Source organism: Scylla paramamosain, chromosome 13, assembly GCF_035594125.1.
Source record: "Scylla paramamosain isolate STU-SP2022 chromosome 13, ASM3559412v1, whole genome shotgun sequence".
NCBI lineage: Eukaryota > Metazoa > Arthropoda > Malacostraca > Decapoda > Portunidae > Scylla > Scylla paramamosain.
In genome coordinates this window covers 233,927-251,408 of record NC_087163.1, presented here as the reverse complement: position 1 = coordinate 251,408, position 17,482 = coordinate 233,927, and the positions used below count along the sequence as shown (strand labels likewise).

The window sequence follows — 17,482 nt, the reverse complement described above, 5'->3', positions numbered from 1 at the left end:
ACATTACGGAACAAGAGTTTATTATCACATAAAACAATGAAAAATTGTACCGATAAACACAGACCACGAATCGATGCATGCTTTGGGTCGTGCAAGACATTCCAGGTGAGTCACTCCCATCCTGTTAGGAAAGGCCACGCCGCGACTCCGACATCTGGAGGGCTGACTCAGGGCCGCTCAGGGGGGTGCTGGGAACCTGGAACATCCCTCCCCCTCGCGTTCCTTCAGCCTGGCACCCCTTCCCTCCTCCCGCCCCTTCAAGCCTGGCACCCCCTCCTTCCTCCCGCTCCTGCAACCTGGCACGTCACGATGTGTTGCCCCATGCCACGTAACTATTTAATGTGTGTGTGTGTGTGTGTGTGTGTGTGTGTGTGTGTGTGTGTGTGTGTGTGTGTGTGTGTGTGTGTGTGTGTGTGTGTGTGTGTGTGTTACTAGTGTCTCACTGTCTACTACTGTATCATTCATATTAGAAGTGATGATAAATAATAATAATAATAATAATAATAATAATAATAATAATAATAATAATAATAATAACGACGACGAAGATGACAACAATAATAAGAACCACAACGACGAAAATAAAAACGAAAATAACACTACTGCCACCACCACCACCCACTCTCACGGGAGCACCACAAGTGTCGCGCCCTGCTATCAGCCTGAGTCTTTTTACATGCAGTTCAGTACTCGCTTATCACGGCTGACTGAAAGAAACACGTCTGTTTTCACACAAACACTCTGCCTGCTTTCCTTACCTGCAGCACACACAAACACACACGCGCACACACACACACTGGGAATAACCGGACGGGCATCACTCTGCCTGATAACTACCAGCGAGGCTCTCAAGGTCTGACTGAGCCTGTCCTAGCGTGGTGACTTCTGACGGGACGAGAGTGTCACTTTTCACAGCACCACATTAATCTCTATGGAAATGCACGAGATGTTTAGTTTTACGAGTAATTACACCATGGAAAAAAATCTAATAATACCTCACAAGATCATCACTGTACAGGAAGAACAACCTCGTCCTAAATACAGGTAATAAAAATAAGAAGAAATTTACAGCAGTGAGTTTAATTATCAACTGAATGTGAGTATGACACTCCATTAAAGTTTTTTTTAATTGTAGGACACTACTGTATGTCCCATCTGATGCTCAACTTCATCTTGAACACTCCGTTTTCCAGAGATGAACCTCAGATGGACGATACACGTGAAGAACACGCGGGGAGAAATTATGAGCTCGCTCTCTCTCTCTCTCTCTCTCTCTCTCTCTCTCTCTCTCTCTCTCTCTCTCTCTCTCTCTCTCTCTCTCTCTCAAGGCTTCTCACAATTGCGGCGCCCTAACTCAGTCCAGCAATCAGTCAGTTGTTCCGCCGCGCTGCTCAGCACACTGACAAACACACAGGCGCATCCAAATACTTGTAATAGCTTATATATTTATATGTATATTTGTGCAATTACACACGAGATGATAACCTCCTGCACCACAGAGTTCTTTGTATGCCGTCCGGCAGTGGCCCAAACTACTAGTCAGCCACGCGGTCTTTTTCCATAAGCTACATGTTACCTTGCACTCTCCAGGCCTTTTTTGACTAATTATAAGAATTCTTTGCACCACAGTTGTTTCCTTCCCCTCCTCCTGGAACACACTGACACAGGCGAAAAGGAAACCCAAACATTTATCATGGAAACAAAAATAACAAGAAAACAAGGAAAAAATGCGATAGTTATCTTTCCAGGATATCAAGATATAAACGAAAACAAGCGGTACAAAACTGTCAGAGATATAGCAAGAATGCTGGGAAGGCGGCCGTTAGGAGCCTTTAAAACCACAGGTGTAGAAGCAGTCAGCGGGGAGATTAGCTGGAGTTTTCACAGAAAAATAATTGCAAAGGGAAAGTTACCATTCATAAAGGGATTAGAAGGGCTGAGTGAACACAGGCGGACAAAGAGGATAACATTGGAAAGCAAGGCAGGATCCTCTTGCAGAAAGGAGATGAACAGATGGAAGAAAAGAGAAGTTGTAGAAAAAAAATGACGTACTAAAGATGTCAGTCCCCAAAGAAAGTTGTCCATAAAAAAAAGAAGGAAAAAAATAATAAAAAAAAAATTACGAGAAGTGTCTTAAAACCTGATGATGAATATGATAATGATATTCTCCTCTCTCTCTCTCTCTCTCTCTCTCTCTCTCTCTCCTCTCTCTCTCTCTCTCTCTCTCTCTCTGGCACTGCAGTGTTGGGAGGCACTGTGTAGCGGCCCCGTCTGAAGCCTTCGCTCTTTTAGCCACACACTATATATAGCTGTGACGCAGCGAGCCTGGCAAGGTGTTATAAATAGAGGAATAAGGCGCTCCATGGAAGGCGGCGGGTCTATATATAGCAGGCACTTTCTTTGCCTGAAGGGAGGAGCGAGGGAAAGAAAACTAGAACTTGTGGCCAGAAATATACTGAGAGGCAGCGGCGAGGGACGACGCTTAGAGTGGAGAGGAGTGAGTGAGGTCTGTTTTCCTTGTTGTGATGATTTTAGCCCCGAAACGCCAGGACAGGGCCGGCACACAGTCGTCCCCCACACATGGCTAAATTATGGAACCTTCTGCTTGCTTGTGTATTTCCTCCTGCCTGTGACTTAAATTGTGGGGTCCTCTGCCTATCTGTGTATTTGGCCTTGCATATGTGCACTGTGAGACTCCCTGCCCATTTCTCTATTTCCTCCTGTATATAACAAACTGCGGAACTTCCTGCCTACTTCGATATCTCCTCCTGCCTATGACTTAAACTCCTTTGGTCTATCCTCTTTAGGGACAAGCACTTTCAGTGGGTCATCTTTTTTTTATTTCTGTCACCCTGAGCCAAAGACTTAAAAAAAAAAAAAGAAATACGAATGATCTCGCTAGAAAGAATTAGCTGAAAATATTTCTGAATTGCTTTGTTTGTTACTTGCAATACCACGAGTGATAAAGACGAAAAACAAAGAAGAAGAAGAAGAAAATTACACCTGAGTACGATAAATGAATAAAGGAAACAATAAAAACGACGTTTCGCTAATTTGCATATTCAATTATGTGTATATATATTTTTTTTTTATTGTGATGTGCTGTGTGTGTGTGTGTGTGTGTGTGTGTGTGTGTGTGTGTGTGTGTGTGTGTGTGTGTGTGTGTGTGTGTGTGTGTGTGTGTGTGTGTGTGTGTGTGTGCGTGTGGTGTGTGTGTGTGTGTGTGTCAGTCACGCAATGGACTATTGTTCATTCCCAGCATAATAATTTCCACCACAATGAAAGGAAGCAGTAATCGTGAACTATTACACATCATGAGACGCCCGAGGAGTCTTCCTCCTCAGCACACTAGTAATGCAACGATACAATGACAGAAACAATGACGACGATTATAACGGCAAAAGGCAGTAAATAAAACAATACAACGACAAAACAATTACGGTCATTATAATAATCACTATAATATCACAAGCAATTTACATATGGAACCAGAGACTCAAGTCGTAATTTTACACCACTGTAAGAGATTACGAGAATAATGTGTACTTATCTTAGAACATTTTGATTAAGAGATTACACGAAGGAATGTAAGTCTGGAATGCTTCAGTAAAGTAAATACGCAGAGATATTTACTAGAATTACAGAATTATCTTGAAAAATACTTAAAAATGTGAATATAAGAATGTAACTCTTGGATTTTGGGATTTTGTTTGTCACCTTCACTATATCCCGTGTACCACTTTGTACCACTTTAAGACCTCTATCCAATACCCTCTTGCTCTACGCCTCTGATTCACATTGTTGGGAGCACTGGCGAAACTTCCTCCCAAGGTCACAGTTCACCTGGCTCCCCAATCCAAGTGTTTTCCGTGACGTGCTCGGCGCCAGATTACCTCTTAAAAACTCCATTAACCTGCCGACCCGTAAACATGCACCGGTCCTGCTTTCCCACACTACCAGGTGATTGCCAGACACTCAGGAGGGAGGGGGGGGTAATGTGGTGGTGGTGGTAGTGGTGGTGATACTAATACTATTCCTACTATGACTACTACTACTACGTACTACAACTACTATTATTGATAATGATAATGATAGAGATGATGATATAAAATGGTACTACTACTGCTGCTTCAACTACAACTCCTCCTCCTCCTATTCCTCCAGTCCTTCTTTTAACATATCCATCAAATCTATGATAAAATTCCTCGGACTTTCCACACCACTGGTAAAACTCCTCCAATTTCCTCCGTTCCCTCCACCCCACCAGTCCAACACAAAACTGTTTTCCCAACACCTTGTGCGCAAAGCTAGAGAGACTGTCAGCTGGACTACCCTCCCATCAAGCTATTCATACTAACGAAGTCCAGCAATGAATGTCTCGCCCTACAATCAGCAGAAATATCACAGTGCAAGGGAACGCGGGCTTCAGTTTGTGCTGCGTTTTTCGTAAATAATGTGACATTAGTCGTGGTCGCGCGAAGGCTTGCTGTTTGTAGTCAGGGATGTGTTGTTTAGTGCTAAATATTGGGTGCACAGACAGATTAGCATTTACTTCCATCCTGTAAATCACATACTTAGACGCAGTTACTAAAGACAGATAATCACCTATCCAGGTTAGATGGGTGATTACTCTTAGATCATGGTTAAATGTCACACCGGCATCACGAGAGGGTGAGTGGACGAGGTATCTATCATGATGACAGCTAGTTTCGCTGCCACTGCCTGTAAATTTTAGCTGAGTTAACCCTACATTTACACATATGACGCCAAAGCAAACTTTTGCTATTTAGATCGGAGTCTTAAACATCCATTGCCAAAATGGCATCGTTGTTCGACGCTTTGTTAAGATTTTATTTGCGATAAACAATATGACACTGTCCCTGAAATCTTTAGTAGGTGTATGATCCAAAACACTTACATATTTAGTAAGATGCACGAATGTTTGAAATATATTCATCTTTCTCTCTCGTAATAGATATTGGGTTTGCTGGTTGGCGAGACTCACTGTTCTACTATATAAATACTTCCAATATCATTACCACGTCCCCTTCTGTTAATCATTTTTATTGCACCTTCCCTTCTTCCCCTCTCCTCTCCCTCACTTTTTGTTTCTCCGCTGACATCACCATCATCATTACATTATGCACCACATCCCATGAACGGAGGTCGGATGAAATATAAATGAGTGACCGATGAATGGAACAGACTTAGTTATCAAGTTGTTAGTGGCGAGGCAAATGAAGCTTTGAGAGAGAGAGAGAGAGAGAGAGAGAGAGAGAGAGAGAGAGAGAGAGAGAGAGAGAGAGAGAGAGAGAGAGAGAGAGAGAGAGAGAGAGAGAGAGAGAGAGAGAGAGAGAGAGAGAGAGAGAGAGAGAGAGAGAGAGAGACTTGATACAACTACATTTTTTGGAGTGTGTTGTCAAACACTCTAGAACACTGTTACAAGAACATTTCATCATTAAAGCGAAAAAGATCATCAACAAACAGGACACAGCGAACATCAGAGAGCGGCAAGACTAACACTGCTCATCTCGCCAGTCAGCACCTCAATCGTTTTTTATGTAAGAGGGGCTCTAGCCAAGGGCAACAAAAAAATGGAAAAAAAAAAATACTGTAGGTGCCAGTCCCCAAAGAGAACAGTCAAAAGGAATATCTAATATCACTGAGAGAAGTGTCTTGAAACCTCCCTCTTGAAACATTTCACGTCATAAGTAGGGGGAAATACAGAAGTAGGCAAGGAGTTCCAAAGGTTAACGGCAAAAAGGATGAGACTGAGAATACTGGTTAACGCTTGCATTCAGAAGATGGAAAGTAGAAGGCCTTGTGCAATGAGGAGCACTGCTCCTGCGGCCTTGCCGCAGGAGGAGGGAAGGCATACAGTTAATAAGATCAGAAGAGCAATTAGGGAGAAAGTAGCGATAGAAGATAGCAACAGCGTCAAAGATAGAGAGGTTAAAGACAAGGAGAGGAGATGGTGAGACGAAATGGTTTTGATTCCTCACAAGACAACCTGAGTATTTGTACCTGTGGGGAAATGAAAGTGCATGAGTGGTGAGGCGAGACTGGCGTGCCGCGTGACTCGATGACTGGTGGCCGAGGTCTGCTGGGAACACTGCTTGCGATACTGCAGGTTCTATTGGATAGAAGCAAGGCAGTATTGCTTTAATCATTGTGCAGCCAATACACCCGCGTGCTGTAACCCAATGCAGAGAGAGAGAGAGAGAGAGAGAGAGAGAGAGAGAGAGAGAGAGAGAGAGAGAGAGAGAGAGAGAGAGAGAGAGAGAGAGAGAGAGAGAGAGAGAGAGAGAGAGAGAGAGAGAGAGAGAGAGAGAGAGAGAGAGAGAGAGAGAGAGAGAGAGAGAGACTTCAATATCGGAGGTTTTACATACGAATATAAATGGGAACTTTCTTATCATTTTTTGGGACGACACTGGCCCTTTTTCCCTCTCAGTAAGTGGCTGCGGCAATTGTGGTGGTGGTGGTGGTGGTGGTGGTGGTGTGTGTGTGTGTGTGTGTGTGTGTGTGTGTGTGTGTGTGTGTGTGTGTGTGTGTGTGTGTGTGTGTGTGTGTGTGTGTGTGTGTGTGTGTGTTAGCTTGTCGGTAGCGTTCTCGCCTTTGGGAACAATAAGAACATAAGAATACAGGAATGAAAAGAGAAGCAGCAAGAAGCCCTTAGGCCTATACGTGGCAATCCCGATATGAAACACATGTGTCTCCTGTTCCCCCTCCGTCGCCACAATAAAGTAATTCGTTTTAAGATCCATATATATGCTTTGGCCTGCCCAGGGAGGGAAGCTGATATCTAATAAAAAAGTAACTTGGTTTTTTCTCCATCAGTCGTAAGGTGAGTGGTCTGGCAAGGCTGGTACAGGCGCCCTGTGCCGTGGAATCAAAGTGGAGGCAGCGGTACTGGTTGGAAAGAAGCAATCTGTGCTCTTTTCACTTCGATGGGAGGCGAGCTTGTCGTGCCTTCACTACTTGTCTCAGAGTTCAGCTTGTCGTGCATTCACTACTTGTCTCAGAGTTCAGCTTGTCACGCAGTCACATTACTCTCCTGTGTAGCACTTCTCTCTTGCTTGTAAAACTGCAGAAAGAAACAATCTGTGCTCTCTTCACTTCAGTGCGTTGCATGTTTGTGTTGCCTTTATTACCGTCTCACAGTTCAGCTTATCACGCAAGTCATATTGTCATAGTACTCTCCTGTCCAGCATCTCTCTCTCTTGCAAAACTGAAGCAAAACAGCCTGTGTTCTACAAGCAAACGTTTCTTTTTTTGGACACTTACCTCCTCTTGGTAAGGTTTTAACACTTACTTTCACACATCTGATTTAGAACATGAACACATAAGGGAAGCTACAAGAAGCCATCAGGTCTACACGTGGTAGTCTCAGTATAAAGCATGCTTGCCTATTTTTACCTACCATCCTTATCCATAAATTTGCTTATAGCTTTTTTTTAAATTCCCTATTGACCAGCCACTAAAAACTTGATTAATGAGTCTATTCCATTCATTTGCCACTCCATTTACTTGAGAACCAATTCCTTCTTAACTCTTTTTCAAATCTAACGTTATCAAGGTTGAACCAATACTTCTTGCCCTGTCCTGATTACTGAACCTGAGAATTCTGCTTATGTCGCCCTTGTTACATCGACACTAGTGGCCTGATTACTGAGTCTTCCAATCATTCAACACATTATTTGAGAACCAATTTCTTCTTATTTCCTTTTTCAAGCAAGAACCCATTATTTTATGTCATATAATGATAACTTAGTGTATTCCATTCATCTAACACTCTAATCAGAGAACCAATCCCATCACAATTTTATTTTATTTTATTTTTTAACTCTACCATAGTCAATCTTCGTCGTGTTGGTGTGCCGTGTGTCAGACAGGCTGAAGCATCGCGGTGTCTGCGAAAAGGCGAGAGGAGCAAACATGGCTGCTCTTCAGTCTGGTAATTGGCAAAGTTTAATTAGTATTGGTGGGCGACTCGGGGAGGCGGCCAATCAGCAACAGCCAGGCAAGACAAGGCTCCTGCCGCCAATTACGGCCGTTGTCTGGAAATTATTTTGTGGTTGAGAAGATCCAGTGAGGCGCAGGTCAAGGTGTGTTGCTGCCTCATCTTCTGGGCGTCCACGCTTATGAGGGCTATACAGTACGTGGTGTGTGAGCGTGTGGGGCGCTACCTCCTCGTGTCCCTTACTACATTACTACTGATGACACGATGACTCTCTCTCTCTTTCTCTCTCTCTCTCTCTCTCTCTCTCTCTCTCTCTCTCTCTCTCTCTCTCTCTCTCTCTCTCTCTCCTCTCCTCTCCTCTCCTCTCCTCTCCTCTCCTCTCCTCTCCTCTCCTCTCCTCTCCTCTCCTCTCCTCTCCTCTCCTCTCCTCTCCTCTCCTCTGCTCTGCTCTGCTCTGCTCTGCTCTTCTCTTCTCTTCTCTTCTCTCTCTCTCTCTCTCTCTCTCTCTCTCTCTCTCTCTCTCTCTCTCTCTCTCTCTTAGGTAAGACGGTCCCTGGCGAAGGACGACAAAACTTCGAACAGAAGGAAACAACAACAATGGGGTAGAAGTGGTGGGGCTGAGGCTCGGGGAATGAAGGGTCAGGAATGAAGCGTTAAGAATGAGGGTTAGGAATGAAGTGTTAGGTACGAAGGTTCAGGAATGAAGTCAGGAATGAAGGTTTAGGAATGAGGGGTTAGTAATTAAGAGTTAAGAATGAAGGCTTAAGAATGTGGGTTAGTAATGAAGTGCCGGGAATGAAGTTTTAGGAATGAGAGGTTAAGAATGAAAGATTCAGAATGAATAATAAGGAATGAAGGCTTAAGACTGAAGAGTTAAGAACGAAGGGTTAAGAATGATATGTACGTGAGAGAGAAGGAGACAGCGGAAGTGAGTACCGCAGCTTACAAAACTGTTGACTTGGCGAGGACTTTGCCAACTTGCATCACACCTGCACTACACCCCAATACCTGCCCCATACGTGCACCACATCACAACATCCTTATTACACCTGCACCACATGACTACACCCCCCACAACAACACCTGGCAGCACTCACCTCGCTCCTCGGCGTGGGCCTGGCGAGAGATGGTACCGTCTGCCAGGTGGAAGGCCTCTTCGCGGGTGCTCTCCACTTTACCCTGCCGCACTGCGCCGCCTGTGACGAGACACACGAGTCAGGTATGAGCAGGAACACACAGGAAAATACACAGGGAAATACAGAAACATAATGAAATGATTAACACGAGTCAAGTATGAGGATGGAGGGATGGAGGCGATGTGTGTTGCTCGCCTCGTGCAAAACATGAGCCAACGATATTATTTCTGATGCACGGGGAGAGAGAGAGAGAGAGAGAGAGAGAGAGAGAGAGAGAGAGAGAGAGAGAGAGAGAGAGAGAGAGAGAGAGAGAGAGAGAGAGAGAGAGAGAGAGAGAGAGAGAGAGAGAGAGAGAGAGAGAGAGAGAGAGAGATGAATATAGACCGATGAATTCCGTCTTTACATGCATTTCCCACACAATGAATTACGAAATATCATCAATAATTGTGTGTGTGTGTGTGTGTGTGTGTGTGTGTGTGTGTGTGTGTGTGTGTGTGTGTGTGTGTGACTGAATGACTGTTTTTCATCAGCTGCGTGATCCTGTTATGACACATGTCCTTGCTGCTCCTCCTCCTCCTCCTCCTCCTCCTCCTCCTCCTCCTCCTCCTCCTCCTCCTCCTCCTCCTCCTCCTCCTCCTCCTCCTCCTCCTCCTCCTCCTCCTCCCGTGGGATTTATGTGTGGTGATGCTCTCTCTCTCTCTCTCTCTCTCTCTCTCTCTCTCTCTCTCTCTCTCTCTCTCTCTCTCTGCATCGGTAATAATGTCCTTGGCTCTTGTTTTGTGTGAAGCACCCAACACACAGCGCCTCATCCCCCCAGCCCTGCACTGCCGGCACCACTCTGCTCTTGTTTTGTAGAGCAGTATTCTGAAAAGCTTCGCTTTCTCACCACGACTGTTTTCCAAGGCCACAGAGATGATTACTTGGGTTCTAAAGAGTGTTTTCTTTCTGTTAATAACGTAGAGATCTCGTTAATCTGTCACTAGAACAGTAAAAAAAAACATCCTTAAAAACCCTTGTAACTTCAACTAGAGTCTTTTCAAAGTAGTGGAACTGCGGGCAGAAGAGATTCAGAGTGTGGTCCTGTGTGAGGCGACAAACACACGGCTCCCCATCTCTCCTTCCTTGCTCTGTGCCGCCACCGCTGCTATTCTCGCTCAACACACATCTATTACACGTAGACTTGTGTGAGGAGTTGCTACTTATCATTATCATCACCATGACGACTATCATCATCATCACCACCACTACCATCATCATCAACACCATCTCGCCTGCAGCATCACATGTCATCACCGCTACCACAAATTTCCCCACCACCACCACTCCCATCATCACACACTGCAGCATCAAAGGAAGCCAGCTAATTAACGATTATCTAATCCTTTCACCGCTGGACAATTTTTTAAGTCACCAATAATTTTCTTAGGTACTTATTTTTGTACTAGACTCTTAAATACTCGTAGTTATGTAGGCAAGGAGAGACAAAATTAATGTTTTGTTCTCTCTTTTCTGTATCCACGTGAACAATTTTTAAACATCTCTGAATGCCACCAAAGGATAACCACAGCCGTGAAAAGCTTAAGTCTTACTGTGACACGTAGAAGTAACGAAAATGTGCGAGGAAAGTGAGTGAGAAACATGACCCTTCTTGCAGTGAAGGCGTCGAGGCGTCACGGCCACGAAGGAAGGATGGAAGGAATGCTAGTGCACGAGATGGAAGGAATGCTAGAAGGATGGAACAATGTTGGATGGAAGGGAGGTTAGAAGGAAAAATATTAGAAAGATGGACGGAGTATTAAAGGGATGGAAGGAATGTTAGAAAAATGGAAGAATGTTAGAAGGAAGAATATTAGAAGGATGGATGGAGTATTAAAGGGATGGAAGGAATGTTAGAAAGATGGAAGAATGCTAGAAGGAGGAATGTTAGAAGGATGGATGGAGCATTAAAGGGGTGGAAGGAATGTTAGAAAAATGGAAGAATGTTAGAAGGAAGAATATTAGAAGGATGGATGGAGTATTAAAGGGATGGAAGGAATGTTAGAAAGATGGAAGAATGCTAGAAGGAGGAAAGTTAGGATGGACAGAGTATTAAAGGGGTGGAAGGAATGTTAGAAAAATAGAAGAATGTTAGAAGGAAGAATATTAGAAGGATGGACAGAGTATTAAAAGGATGGAAGGAACGTTAACGCACCACATAAGGATGAAAGGAATGTTAATGTTGCTGTCCACTACTACAAAGCTCTCCAGCGTGAACACCTGACGCGCCCTTGACTGCAAGAGAAAACCAGTCCGCAGTGGTAGGGAAATATGAAAACTGGTGACCTTAAGGAACAGAATGAAAAAAAGAGACTTGTTGGTATATAACGATGATACCTGTTCATCTATTGATTGTTACCAGTAAACTACGCACATGTGGGAGAACAGGAAAGAAATTCTCTAAAAATAGGACATAAATAATTGATTAATATGGAAACAGTCAAGGAACAACATGGAGCACGAAACAAAATAGGAAATTGACGAGAAGCACTTCACTTAAAGAAAAATATAACCTTTTAAATGACCCGGCAGAGAGAGAGAGAGAGAGAGAGAGAGAGAGAGAGAGAGAGAGAGAGAGAGAGAGAGAGAGAGAGAGAGAGAGATTTTAAGAGGCCAGTCAAAACATCTTCAGAACTAAATTGGCCGACCAGATTGGAACTATTTTTGTTTTTCTTTTTTTTCGGGGGTGTGGAAAAGAGGGGAGAAAGCCAGTTAAGAGGGGATTTTATTTTTATTTTTATCTTTTTTTTTAGTTTCTGTAGCACATGACCTGCCGCCTTTTCACACTGAAGAGGAGGAGGAGGAGGAACAACTCCAACAACAACAACAACAACAACAACAACAATAATAATAACAATAACAAAAAGAGAAAGAGGAGGAGAAGAAGCAAGAAGAAGAAGAAGAAGAAGAAGAAGAAGAAAAGAAGAGGAGGAGAAGAGGAAAAATACAAAATTCCATATAATTCCATATAATCTCTCTCTCTCTCTCTCTCTCTCTCTCTCTCTCTCTCTCTCTCTCTCTCTCTCTCTCTCTCTCTCTCTCTCTCTCTCTCTCTCTCTCCACTAAGGAACGGCAAAAAAGATGCAATAACGTGGTAGGGAATATAGACCCAAACTATTACGGAGGAAAGCTTGGCAGAGAAAGAGATTATCAGAAAAGTTGGCTTGATAGACAGAAAAGAGAGAAGCTGGAGGCGGGGTGGCTGCGGAGAGAGAGAGAGAGAGAGAGAGAGAGAGAGAGAGAGAGAGAGAGAGAGAGAGAGAGAGAGAGAGAGAGAGAGAGAGAGAGAGAGAGAGAGAGAGAGAGAGAGAGAGAGAGAGAGAGAGAGAGAGAGAGAGGAACGCACAACCCCCCCCCCACACACACAAGGAAAGTGTAAGTTACGTAGCAAGGAAAAAAAAACGTAAAAAGGAAAAGAATAGACAGAAAAATAGGAAAAACGTGAGTGAGGGAGGGAGGGAGGGAGGGAGGGAGGGAGGGAGGGAGGGAGGGAGGGAGGGAAGGAAGGAGGCAATGAACAAATCAACAAAAAGAAAGAAAAGATGAAAAGAGAAAAAGGAAAAAAAAACAAGCGAGTGAATGAGTGCGAGAAGGGAGGAGGACGAGGAGGAGGAGGAGGAGGAGGCGAGGCAATGTCGGGTGTAATGTTATGCCCAAGATGAAATTTCTCGGCGTCTCGGTGACCCTGAGGAAGGAATTCAATATTTCAAGTAATTTTCTCAGACCAGCGCCACCAAGCCCCGTGTGTGTGTGTGTGTGTGTGTGTGTGTGTGTGTGTGTGTGTGTGTGTGTGTGTGTGTGTGTGTATTTTTAAATATCTGGACACACACACACACACACACACACACACACATACACACACACACACGCTCTCTCTCTCTCTCTCTCTCTCTCTCTCTCTCTCTCTCTCTCTCTCTCTCTCTCTCTCTCTCTCTGAATGCAGTCACCATTTCTTCCTTAATTTCAATCTACGTACGTTGCACAAAAACGAAAAAATAATAAATAAAAACCCGTGACACGCATGAGTTGGCACTGGACTGGCAGTGGTGGGCGGGGTGGCGTGGGGGCGTTGCGGCGGCATCCTCTTTAAGTCTCTGATCAAAACAAGGGTACAAGTCTGCGGCGAGCCACCCGTGCACTTCTCGGCCTTCAAACACTTCAAACTAACTAAAGAAACACTGCCCTTAGCTGCCTCCATGTGGCTTTGGTGGCGCGAGACCCTGCTGGTATTCACACTCGAGGACGGTGACTTACTGTGTGATACTGATTGACTGGCTGACTAACAAATGCATCTCATCTCATCAGTTCTTCTCCTCTAACTGATTGTCTTTGTCTTTTATCTCTTCACCACAATATTGCACCTCTTGCTATCTTCTGCCGCCTTTTTTGTTGCCCTTGTCCAGAACCACTCTTACATAAAAAATAAAGGCTGGTTTTGGGAGTTACAACATAAGAAGTATCTAGTGCCCGTGTAGGGGGAGGCGAGGAACTGGAATGTCTACGGCACTGTGCTGAGGTGGGGAAGGAAAGGGAAGGGAAGGAGAGGCGGTGGTCGTGTACCATGGGTTGAGGAGGGGAAGGGGGAAGAAGAAATGAAGTTCTGTGTAGTGATCAATATTCCAATACATAATTTCGTTACTTTACTACTCAATGTATCTTGCACTCTGCCAATATCGGGGATTACTGGAACGCTGTTTTACCTGTTTTAGGGAAAGATATATGTAGGTGGACATAATTCTCGTGTTAGAAATATGCAGTAAGGACAAAATGTGATAGGAAGGCTTGGAATATCACAGCCACGCATAAGAAGGAAAAAAAAAGTGCCTTATAAAGATTGGAAGACCGTGTAAATAAGGTAAAGAAGTTTTTTCTGCTGTGCAAATTGTAAAAATGCATAATAAAGACAGACGTAATAGGAAGACTTTGAATATCATAGCCGCACAATTCAGAATCTAAATAAGCAGTGAAGAAGATACTTCATGATTATTATAAGAGAGAGCAAGTAAGGCTGAGAACAGGGATGTGATTTCTTCGCGACTCAAAAAAAAAAAAAAAAAGAAAAAAAAGAAAGAAAGAAAGATGCAATAAGAACAAAATGTAAAAGGAAAAGTTGTGATATAACAGCGACGCGTTCCAATAAAAAAAAAAACGTGAAGATGACTGATGAAGATTACAAGAAAGAACAAATAAAACAGGCAGGTGCTTTTTTTCCCTTACAACTTCAAAAAAAAATACGTAATAACAACGAAAAGTAATATGAACGGCTGGAATATGATAGCCACTTGTCAATAAAAAAAAAAAAAAAATGAGGATTATTAAACAGAGGAAGTGAGGCAAATAACAGACAAATGTGCCTCTGTTTTACAACAAAAAAAAAAAAAGAGCAATAAAATGTAATAAGGCGGGAAGGAATATCACAGCCACATGTTAGAGTAAAAAGGAAGATAAATTACTTTTCTGTTCCTACGACGCAAAAAAAAAAAAATAATAACAGCAAAATGTAATAGGATAGGTTGAAATATGATAGCCACGACAGGCAACGAGGAAGCAAATGAAATTAACAGCAGAGGAGCATTTTTCTGCTTCACAACTAAAGAAGATATGTAATAACAACACGAATTAAGAAGCGCTGGAATATGACAGCCACGTGTTACTTAGGAAAGTATTCTAAAACACTGGTGTCTTACCTCCACTATCATCAAGCTCTTAAGGAGGTCACAGGGAATTTTAATGGTATTTCCGTGATTCCTGGGATAGATTTGTAAGGATTCCACATTATCGACAGGGAAAACACCCATGAGAACCCGGCTGCTTATCTCCGTGGCCTTTGAAAACAGTCGTGATGAGAGAACAAAGCGTTTATGAAGGCGAGCCTTAAATCCATACTCTGAAACAGTTCTGCGTCGCAACTTCATTACTTTCAAAAGACTCTAGTTGAAGTTACAGGGATTTTTAAGTGTGTTTTTACATTTCTAATAAAAGAGTAACAATTTCTACATTATTAACAAGAGAAACACTTGAGAACTCAGCGACTCATCTCTGTGGCCTTTGAAAAATCATGATGAGAGAACAAAGCGCTGAGGAATATGACCTTAGCCAGACAGCGAAGAAGACATAAATTAAGAGGGGATCTTCAAGTGCTATAGGTGATATTATAACCAAAATCCTCCGGGTCAGTAATCTGGATAGGACAAAAAATAATGGGATCGAGCTTCCCGCTGCCTCGTCTCCTCAGACTGTCAATCAAGCTTCACATTCTTCAGTCTTAATGATGTCCCTTGCTTTGGTCTTATGCTGTTTCTTTCTGTCTTAATAATCCTTCCCACTGCCTCGTCTTCTCAGCCTCTTCGATCAAGCTGCCGCCTCACACACTCCACCTTCGCCAGACGAGCAAGCCTTGATCCGCTGTCCTTTGAAGGTTATCTCAGTTGACGAGCTTCAGATTCACCATCAGACTCGGGTGTCACCTTCCCTCCTCTTCCTTTCCTTCCCTTTCCTCGCCAGATTGGGGCAGTAAACTGCTCGCCTCGCACCTTACAGCTTGCCAGTTCAGTCTTGACTCAGTTTCTCGGTGGGAGAAGTAACTCCGTATTATGACACAAGGAAGGAAGGAAGAGAAGAGGAGGGAAGGAAGATGCTGGAAGAGTTGAGGAAGGAAAGAGTAAGTGGAAAAGAGTGACTTTCTCTCTAGTCTTCCCTCCCATCTTCCCTCCCTCCCTTTCCTTTCCTAACATCTACTCTTGCCTCCCCTAAGCTCATGGAAGGGTTAGAGATGGAGACAGTGGATGGAAGAGTTGTGGAGGGGAGAGTGGGGTGGAAAGAGTGACTCACATTCTCTCTGGCCTCCCTCCTCTCGTTTCTGTCTCTCTTTCCCCTCCTAACATCTATTTTTGCCTCCCCTAGACACATGAAAAAGCTGGTCTCCCCTCTCATCTCTCCCCTCCCTCTCTGTCTCTCCCCTTCTAACACTCACCCATCGCTTGTCTCCCCTAAACCCATAGCAAAGATAAGTTTCGGAACCCTATTGTAGGCAGCGTCGCGTGGCGTTACTGTTGCAACATCATGGCCCAGTAAATATGATTTCCTTCCCAAAGCACCTGAAGATGTAATATTATGATAGACGTAACATACACATTACTATTTCATATTCTTCTTATATGTAGAATATCAACTGAGTTAAGAGTTTACCTTGAAATTTGTAATATTATACTTTCAATGTTAAGAAGACCTTGTTTGCATAAAACACAGATTTAAACCAGTGAGAGAATAGACCTGAGGCGACACCTGACCAGCCTGATTGCCCTAACCTAAAATTATGTGACTCATAACCTGCCACGTTAACTTATATGGCAGATGAAAATTTCTTGCCGTGTTCCTCATAGAGTCAGACAGCGTGATGCAGAGCTCTACTTTCCTCGATCAATGATATACATACCTTGGTAATCTCATCTTTGGTATTTTTACATGATAAAAAAAAAGTTATTCTTCGTCTAGAACATAAAATCATACGAAAATAAGGGAAGCTGCAAGAAGCTGTCAGGCCTACACTTGGCTGTCCCTGTAATAAACAATGAGAAAAAAAAAAAAAGAAAACAAAGAAAAGAGGAGTGGAGAGGACAGGACAGGACAGGAAGCATAGTCACCGGCAGCCAAACACAAAACAAATCACAGGGAAACTCCCCGGCGCCATGCATTGCTGGGAACTCAAATCGTGAATGTTCCCCAAGCAGGGACATCCACCTCGCCTTTCATCCCTACAGCTTAAGTGAGGCAGACGCGCTGTTGTCCTGTCACTTACCCGAGTGATCATTCCCTGAGGAGGCGGAGGCGTGCGTCTGGTTGTCTTGCGTGGCGTGGGTCTTGAGCTGGCGCAGGTCACGCTGAGCTACCTGACCCTTCAGATCCAGCAGCTGCCGCACTTCCTCGTCTAGACCCACCTGAGGGAGACACAAGACAGCCGTTAACCCTGTGAGTGCTGCGAAAGAAAGAAGATGTGCTCAGGTTTAGAGAATAACTTCAGAAGACATAACTGACAGAAAAGGAAGGGAGTAATGGGTCATTTCAAGTCTTCCGGTGCTTCGCGCTTTATTTTGGTTCTGTAAACTGTCGCATGAAGAAAAACTGTCTTTACCAAAGAGTTGATGACTGAAAGGGAAATAAGGCTAACAAACTTGCACTTCTTCACCATAGCTACAAGAGAAGGAGATGGGATAACACAGTGGAAGGCTCAACAGGTACTGCCTAGAGTGGGCCTGATGACTTCTTGTAGCTTCCCTTGCTTTCTTATTTGTTGTGGTGTTGCTACATTCACTGGATATTGAAGCAAACCATTATTTTTCGCTTTCCGTGC

The 17,482-nt window shown here is 43.7% G+C and overlaps 1 long non-coding RNA gene across 1 annotated transcript in view; it reads right to left on the bottom strand.

Moving 5' to 3' along the window:
* LOC135106237 (uncharacterized) overlaps positions 1–17,090 on the bottom strand; it is a 28,491-nt gene extending 11,401 nt beyond the window's left edge. Inside the window, exons 1-2 of the long non-coding RNA XR_010271183.1 lie at positions 16,931–17,090; positions 9,058–9,156 (exon numbers count right to left, since the gene is read on the bottom strand). This is a non-coding gene — a long non-coding RNA (uncharacterized LOC135106237). The remainder of the gene's footprint in view (positions 1–9,057; positions 9,157–16,930) is intronic.
* Between the last annotated feature and the right edge of the window lie 392 nt (positions 17,091–17,482).